An 8,355-nucleotide genomic window follows, 5' to 3' on the forward strand; every position below is an offset into this window, starting at 1 on the left:
GCCCAACGTGGGGCTCTGAAGGCTGTCTCAATACTGGTGGCACTTGGATAGCATTGTAGGAGTGGTGGTTTTTATTTGGATTATTGTTGTTATTATTGATCAGTATACCGAATACTATAATTATCTTAAATTTTTTCTTTTGTTAGGCTGCATTGACGTTTAGAATTAAATTTTTCTATAATCATGACAGACATTAGGCTTCTTGTTATGAGTCGGAAGTACATCCGCTCTCAAGTCACTAGACAATTTAATGAAAGGCATAAATTTTCGCAGTATAATAGCTCACAAAAGTTAAATCTTGTTGAAAAACTTAAGAATTTTAAGGAAGAACTTAAAGGGTTTGATAGTAAAGTCATATCTTTGAAGTGGTCAGAGAGCGAAGATGAAAATGAAATGGAAATTGAATTTAGCTCTTGTCAGGAATATAAAGATAAAATTTCTGAAATGTTGCTGCTCTTAGAGGGTAATGTTAATGGAAGCACAAGTGAAAATCTGAATGAAACTCCTCTTAGTCGTCTTAAAAGTCCAGTAGCACCTTTGCCTAAATTTAAGAGTTCTGATGATGAAAGTTTAGAATTATTCTTACAGCAGTTTGAGGAAACTACTAGAAAGTTTTCTTACACAGATTATGATAGGTTGTTGTTACTTAAACAGCAGGTTTCTGGCAAGGCTTTACTTTTGATAGACTCTTTAGAAGCAGACAAACAAGGTTATTCCCATGCAAAGGAACTCTTAAAAACAGCTTTTGCCTCGGTTCCAACTCAAAAGTTTAATGTGATGAAACAACTTCAAGAGCTGAAGTTAGGTTATGATTCAGAACCCTTTCAGTATATTAGTAATATTAGAAAATTACAAGAAGCTGTTAAGACTTTGAAAATGGATATAGATGATGTTTTGCAGTACTTTTTCCTAAGAGGAATGAATGAAACTTTCAGAAATCAGTTGATACAAATTACTAACAATTCAAAGCCCACTACAAGTGAAATTGTTGATAACTTTTTTGAAGCCAATGAACGGTATCAGAATGCAAATAAACTTGGTAAATTAAGTAAAAGTAAACAGCCTTCTGCTGAAAGGCATCAAGATAAACTAGGATGGAGTAAAAGTTCAAACTTGGCAGCAGAGGTTAATTTTAAAAGCTCCAATCCTTTTAATTCTTGCACACTTTGTAGTGATAAGGTTAATGGTGATCATCCAATCCATAAGTGCCCTAATTTCGCTACTGCTAAGGAAAAGATAGCTAGGTTGAGCATTTTGAATGGTTGCACTAAATGTGCAAGAATCGAGCATTTGGATAGCTCGTGTCATTTTAGATTTTCCAGAAAGTGTAAACATTGTCAGGGATGGCATTTCTCCTTTCTTTGCCTGTCAGATAATCATGAAAGTTCCGAGGTCAGAGATTTGGTGCGTAATCCTAAAAAAGCAGTTCCTAACCCTAAGCAAAACGAGAAAAGTAAATCAAAAGATGTTCAAAATAGTACACAGAATGGGGTAGTTTGTCCAGGTAGTTCCTTTCAGAGTAAGGGGGGCATAAATTCAATTTTACCCACATTTTCTTGTACTTTGGGCCCTAGTAAAATAAGAGGATTGAAGGATTCAGGTAGCCAAGCTAATTTCATTTCTGAGTGTGCTTTAGAAGGTCAGTGTTTCAAAGTTGTGAAAGATAATTTTGATCTTGTTGTCAATGGGTTTAATGGAGCAAAATGCTATCGTACCAAGATTGTTCAAATTTCTGTTAAGATTGGAGAGAGAGCGCATAATATAGAAGCTATTTGTGTCCCAGGTATTGATATAAATTTGAATTTACCCGGCCTTGGTAAAGTTGTTAGAAGTTTTAGAAATTATGGTTATAAGCTTTTAGATGAGTTTCTTGATGAGGCTAGAGAAGACATATCAAACATTCAGTTTGTCCTGGGGGCAAATTCAGCTCATTGTCTCATGGAAAAGATGGTTAGTTTTGGTCATAGTGGTCAGTGTGTGTACTATGAAACAAGATTTGGCATTATGTTAATAGGAAACATAGAGAAATTAATTGCAAATTTGAAATTTCTCCCTAGCCTGCATGATGATACTCATTTACTTTTTGGCTTGGAAGAGAATTTAAATGAGCAAGGTAAATCACTGGATAATATTAAATTTCCTATGACTTCATGTTTCAAGTCTAGTGTTAGATGTATTGGAAGTGCAGAGGATCCTACAATCTGTATTTTAGATCATGATGGCAGGATCAGCGAGCATAAATTGCAAAAAGCTACTGATCATATTTTAGAGCGAGAATGCTCATATTATTTGCACAAAGATAGAACTGACTTAGATGGGGAGAGCACTGAACATAATAAGAAATTAGTTAGGTATTTACTTAATAATACACAAAGAGATGAAGAAGGCAGGTTGATAATGCCACTTTTATGGAATGGTCGTGTTTCTCATTTGCTGGGAAAGAACACAAATTTAGCAAAGCAAATTTTGAAATCTAACCTAAAGAAATTATCGAAGAATGATGAATTTTTGAGATTAATGGATGATAACATAAAGACTCAGGTAGCTCAAAACTTAATTGAAAGGATTGATAATTTGGATAAGTTTTGTGAAGAACACCCAGAGTACAGTGTTTTGCCGCACATGGGAATATTTAAGTTAGACCGCAGTACTACTAAATGCCGAATGGTTTTTCTCTCTAATTTGTGTGAAAAACAAAGTAATGGCTCCCCCTCTATTAGCCACAATCAGGCAATGTGGGCTGGCCCTTGTATTAATCAGAAATTGTCTACTGCCTTGCTACTTTTAAGGTTTGATTCTCATTTATTGTGCTTTGATTTAAAGAAAGCTTTCCAGCAGATAGCATTAAATGAAACTGATCAAAGTAAATTATTATTCTTTTGGTTTAAAAATGTAAGTAAAGGAGATTTTACCATTATAGCATACAAGAATCTTCGTCTAAGTTTTGGGCTAAGGTGTAGCCCAACAATATTGATGATTGGTTTGTACAAAATATTGATGCTAGACACTGAAGGTGATTTGGACAACTTAAAGGAATTTAAGAAACTTATTTACTCTTTGATATACATGGATAATGGTGCGTTCACTGCAAATGATTCTGAAAGCTTACACTGGGGTTTTGATAACTTGAATAACATTTTTAATCCATATAAATTTGAATTACAACAATTCGTTACCAATGATGTTATGCTCCAAGAAAAAATAGATAAGAATTTGGATGAAGTCACTCCTGATGTAGTAAAAATATTTGGTTTAAAGTGGAACCGAATAACAGATTGTATTTCCTCTCCTAAACTTGAGCTAGACTCTAAAGCAAACACTAAGAGACTGATATTGAAAAGCATTGCTTCAAATTTTGATCCATATAATTTCAATGGACCTATTTTAAACAGAGCTCGTTTATTTATGCATGAACTTCAATTAAACTCTTCTCTAGGATGGGATACAGAATTGTCCATTGAGCAACAACGAGAATGGCGTAACATAGCCAAACAAGTTAACATGACTCCTCCAATTGAGGTACCTAGATTTGTCGGGGAGAGAAATGGGTCATATCGTTTAATTGCATTTACTGACAGCAGTAAAATAATCTATGGGACAACAATTTTTATTCAGTGCATAGAAACCAAGCAAGTCAGTTTTGTTCTAGCAAAGAATCGCTTGGTTAACAAGCAGTTAGAAAGCAAAAGTATTCCATCTCTAGAATTCCAAGGGATAGTTTTGGGAACAGAAACATTATTAGATTTGAGTAAGGATTTGGCAGGTCCTCAGTGCCCTAAACCTATTAGAATTGTAGAATCAGTACTGTATACGGATAGCATTGTTTCACTGAGCTGGATTAATTCTTATGTGAACAAATTAGATAAAATGAATAAAAGGAGTGTCTTTATCATGAATCGTTTGGATCACATTCAAAGGACCTGTGAAAATAACCCAGTTAGATTTTGTTTTGTCAGTGGTATCTTGAACCCTGCAGATTGTATAACTAGGCCTATGTCGTACAAACAGCTTTTGAAAACTAATTATTTCACTGGCCCAGAGTTTTTAAGATGTGAAAGGGATGAACTGTGCAGTAATGCTGACACATTTGATATAGTTGTACCCAATCCAAATTTTAATCCAATGAATGAAAATTCCTTCTCAATTTCTGCATCTAAATTAAGTGAATCACAAGTCTTAGCAGAATCAAACCCTGAACATTTAGTCGTCCTGGACAAGTGTTCCAGCTTCTCTAAGCTTGTTAGAATTCACGAGTACGTTCTTAAATTCATTGCTTTGCTCAAAAGAAGAGCAAACTTAGTTTCTTTTAACTTTGGTGATGCATCCTCCTTTCATTTGGAAGCTACTAGACACATCATAAGGAATGATCAGAGAATCTGGTATGGTGAAGTTTTCCAGTATTTAGAAAACAGAAATAAGAGAGTAAAGGATATTCCTAATATTATTGCTCAACTTAATGTATACATGGATGATCATGGACTCTTAAGAATTAGAAGTAAGATGCCTAAATGGAGAAAAGATACTTTTGTCAACTTTCCTATTTTGCTTCACAAACACAGTAAGTTAACTCGGTTAGTAATAAAAGATTTTCATGAGAAATTCTCTCATGCTGGTGTTTATTCCCTTTTGTCAGAGATGAGAAAAAAGTTTTGGATTCCACATTACTTTTCAGTAGTAAAAAAGGTCATCAAAGAATGTGTCATTTGTAAGAGATTCAAAGAGAGAACGGTTAAGGTCAATCAAAGTGCCTATCGCGATTTTAGGATTGACCCTCCCTCTATACCATTCAGGTATATTTTTATTGATCATTTTGGACCGTATAACGTTAAGCTTAATGGTAAAAAGAGCAAAGTTTGGGTTCTATGTTTAACTTGTCTTTGGTCGAGGGCAATTAATTTAAAAATTTGTTTAGATCTCACTACAAAAGAATTTTTAAGAGCTTTTCAAATGCATTCATATCAGTATGGAATCCCTCAACTAGTCTTGTCAGATCTTGGATCTCAGTTGGTAGCTGGAGCTAATGTGGTCACTAATTTCCTGGGTGATCCTGAGAGTCAGGCATATTTTGAAGAAAATGGTGTAAAGTCAATTAAGTTTCAGCAGTATCCAAAGGGATGTAACAAATTAGGAGGACTTGTTGAGACTTGTGTTAAGATGAGTAAGCGTTTAATCTATGGAGCATTAAGAAATAATGTGTTAGACTTCCGTGATTTTGAGTTTTTTGTAGAGCAAACCGTTCACTTAGTTAACAGGCGCCCTATTGCCTTCAAAGAAGGGTTGAGAGACAGTATCACAGATGAAGTGCCTGATGCAATTACACCAGAAATATTACTTCATGGACATGAATTGCTGTCTATTAACATTATTCCTGACTTGCAGGGCAATCCAGATGAAGATCTGAACTGGACGGCAGATGATCATGTTGGCAAAGTTTTAGACAAGTATCAAAAACTTAGAAATGTGAGGTCTCGACTTATTAACATTTATAATTCAGAATTTATAGCACACTTAGTGTCACAAGCTACAGACGAAAGGAGTAGATATAAACCAATGACACATAAAAGAATTCAAATAGGTGATATTGTTTTGTTAAAAGAACCGCACATGAAACCTTCAAATTACCCAATGGGTATTGTTAAAAAAGTAAAATTAAATGACTTGGATGAAGTAACTGACATAGCTGTGTTTAAGGGAACTTCTCGTGAAACTGTAAGACGGCATGTTACTTCAGTAATACCTCTCTTAAGCCCTGTGACTAATGACAGTGAAGAAAAGGCAGATATTAAAGAGGACAGTAGTACACACCAAAGAAAAAAGAGAGAGGCTGCTGTCATTAGTGAGGCAAGAACAAGAGATATGTTGAGAAATTAGTATGTAGTATATATTTGGGTGTTGGTAATTTTTATTTTTTCTCCTTAGAATGTTACTTAATTTTGTAACATTACCTTTACCATTCGAATTTTGACTAAATTCGAATCCCCCCTTTGGAGTGTTGAAGAATTATTTTATATACTAATTCTGTAGAAAATTTATAAAATTGTGTATATGTATATTTATTTATGTTCATATTTGTTTCATCCTTGAAACCCCCTTTTGCCATACAAAGCAAAATCAAAAAGAAATACTGGGAGTTTCAAGGATAATATGCTCAGTCCATAGATGGCTCTGCTGGCTGTATTTTAATATTTGCAGTTCCTGATTCCATCATCCTTGGGAAAAAATTTTCACCTACTGGTAATGAGGGAAGTGTGAGGAGGCAGATCGGATATATATTGGCCACATTGGACATATTGGAGACATTGGATAATATTTTCTTCGAGTGTAGAAGTGCTATGAAGATGGAGTAGCACTTCAATTTAAAGCCACCTCTCCTGCAATTGCTTACCACGAGTGCTACCATGAAGAGTGCAATATCAAGATGTATGAATACATAGTTCTCAACAATGGGATCTTCTGCTGCTCTTCAATTTGCATTGGGATTTTAAGGATAAGGCCTACCAACCCCGTAAGTTTCCTATGATTTTGTGGCATATGGTTCAACTTTGGTTAGGGGGTTATAATATTTGAAATGAATATTAATTATTCAAGTCTTCAACCCTAATTATAAATTTTCTATGGATTTTAAGCTCATTATAAAATTACTAGTGTTATTTCTAGCTTAATTCCAAATCATTGTTTTGTGCATAGAATAGCCTAGTGGGTGTTCAGATTTGCTTAAATCGATATACCGTGTCAGATTCTATTTTCCCGAGTTTGTGTTTTCATATGTAATTTAATATTACTTAACTTAGGAGTTTAGTGAGCCTAATTTTTTCATTTGTTACTAGGTTAGGTTACTTGTGCTTGCTGGAAGGTAGCCTAGTATCATCGGCTTCAGTTATCTTCCTGGTCTTGGCAAATTTATTAGGTACCTAGTTCAGTTGTATGTAATGTTATATTGGTATATTTGTACTTGATGTTGATATATTGTATATTATTCATTATTGTTTATAAAGGGAATTTAGATAAATTTTACATTAGGTTTTTGATGGAAATTTTTTCGTGATTTGCAGAATCCATAGTTTTCAAAAACAGGCAAGAGTTGAGTGGGTTCTACCACAGGCAGTCACTAGTGATTGAGGATTCCACTTCAGCCATCAGAGTTCCATTGCTTTGCCATATTTAATATTTATTCAATATAAATAAAGAATCTAATATTTTTAATTTTAAAGTTTCTTTATCCAATATTGACATTAAAGTTATTGTTACTCTGCTCTCGCTGCTCTTGTTATAAATTTACATTCTGTTTATGTTTTTGAAAACTTTCACATTATGACTTTCAATCTTGACTTCTTAAATTCCCCAAAAATTATGACTTTTACCACTTCATTAATCATCAAAAATAAGAATAAAAAATCCTTCTAATAAAAAATTCCTTTTTCTTAATATATCGAACGAGTACAATATATGCGAACCGTCAACAATGACCGCCAAATATTTAGATAGATATGAACACACCTGAGTATGACCACTCTCTGTCCACTCCCCCCACCAGAGAGACCAGGAGAAATAAGCGTAACCGGATATATATATATATGTATATATATATATATATACATATACATATATATATATATATATATATATATATATATATATATATATATATAAATATATATATATATATATATATATATATATATATATATATATATATATATACATATTATAGAATCCTGTTTATTCAACTAGAGTTGTAGCTTAGCTAATAATAATAATAATAGAATTACTTACTTTCATTTTCATTGTCTATAATAATAATAATAATAATAAGAAGAAGAAGAAGAAGAAGAAGAAGAAGATAAGTTTATTTTCAGTAAAATTTCAAAACATCTAAAAAAGATGTGCTCACAGTACCCTTTTTCTATCTCTGATTTTAGTCCTTACAATCATCAATAAAAACAAGAATATCCTTCCTTGAAACATCGCACATATATTCGGTGCCATTGCTGATCTCATCCACAATGGAATGGCAGCTCTCTCGTAATTTGACAACTTCATTTTTCTTTATCAAAAGTTCATTATCCTGATGCATCTGCAAGAATTTTTGGTTTCGCCTGCACTTCCCGCCAATGAAATTCCGGGCACCTTATTAATTATTCTCTCTCTCTCTCTCTCTCTCTCTCTCTCTCTCTCTCTCTCTCTCTCTCTCTCTCCCCAGTACGAAATATTTCAACACTGTTAATTATTAGCTCTTTTTTCGTGCCTAAACTCAACGTCTACTGTACGTACACGAGCTCTCTCTCTCTCTCTCTCTCTCTCTCTCTCTCTCTCTCTCTGTTTATTCATAGATATACACATGTATATACTGTTTAT

General features: G+C 33.7%; 1 long non-coding RNA gene across 1 annotated transcript; it reads left to right on the top strand.

Annotated features, from left to right (window-relative positions):
• The first annotated feature begins 5,702 nt into the window (after positions 1-5,702).
• Positions 5,703-7,144, top strand: LOC137622106 (uncharacterized). The gene is made up of 3 exons (XR_011040365.1): positions 5,703-6,505; positions 6,828-6,907; positions 7,053-7,144. It is a non-coding gene; the product is annotated as an uncharacterized lncRNA (long non-coding RNA).
• Positions 7,145-8,355: the final 1,211 nt, after the last annotated feature.

This window comes from Palaemon carinicauda, chromosome 28 (genome assembly GCF_036898095.1).
Source record: "Palaemon carinicauda isolate YSFRI2023 chromosome 28, ASM3689809v2, whole genome shotgun sequence".
NCBI lineage: Eukaryota > Metazoa > Arthropoda > Malacostraca > Decapoda > Palaemonidae > Palaemon > Palaemon carinicauda.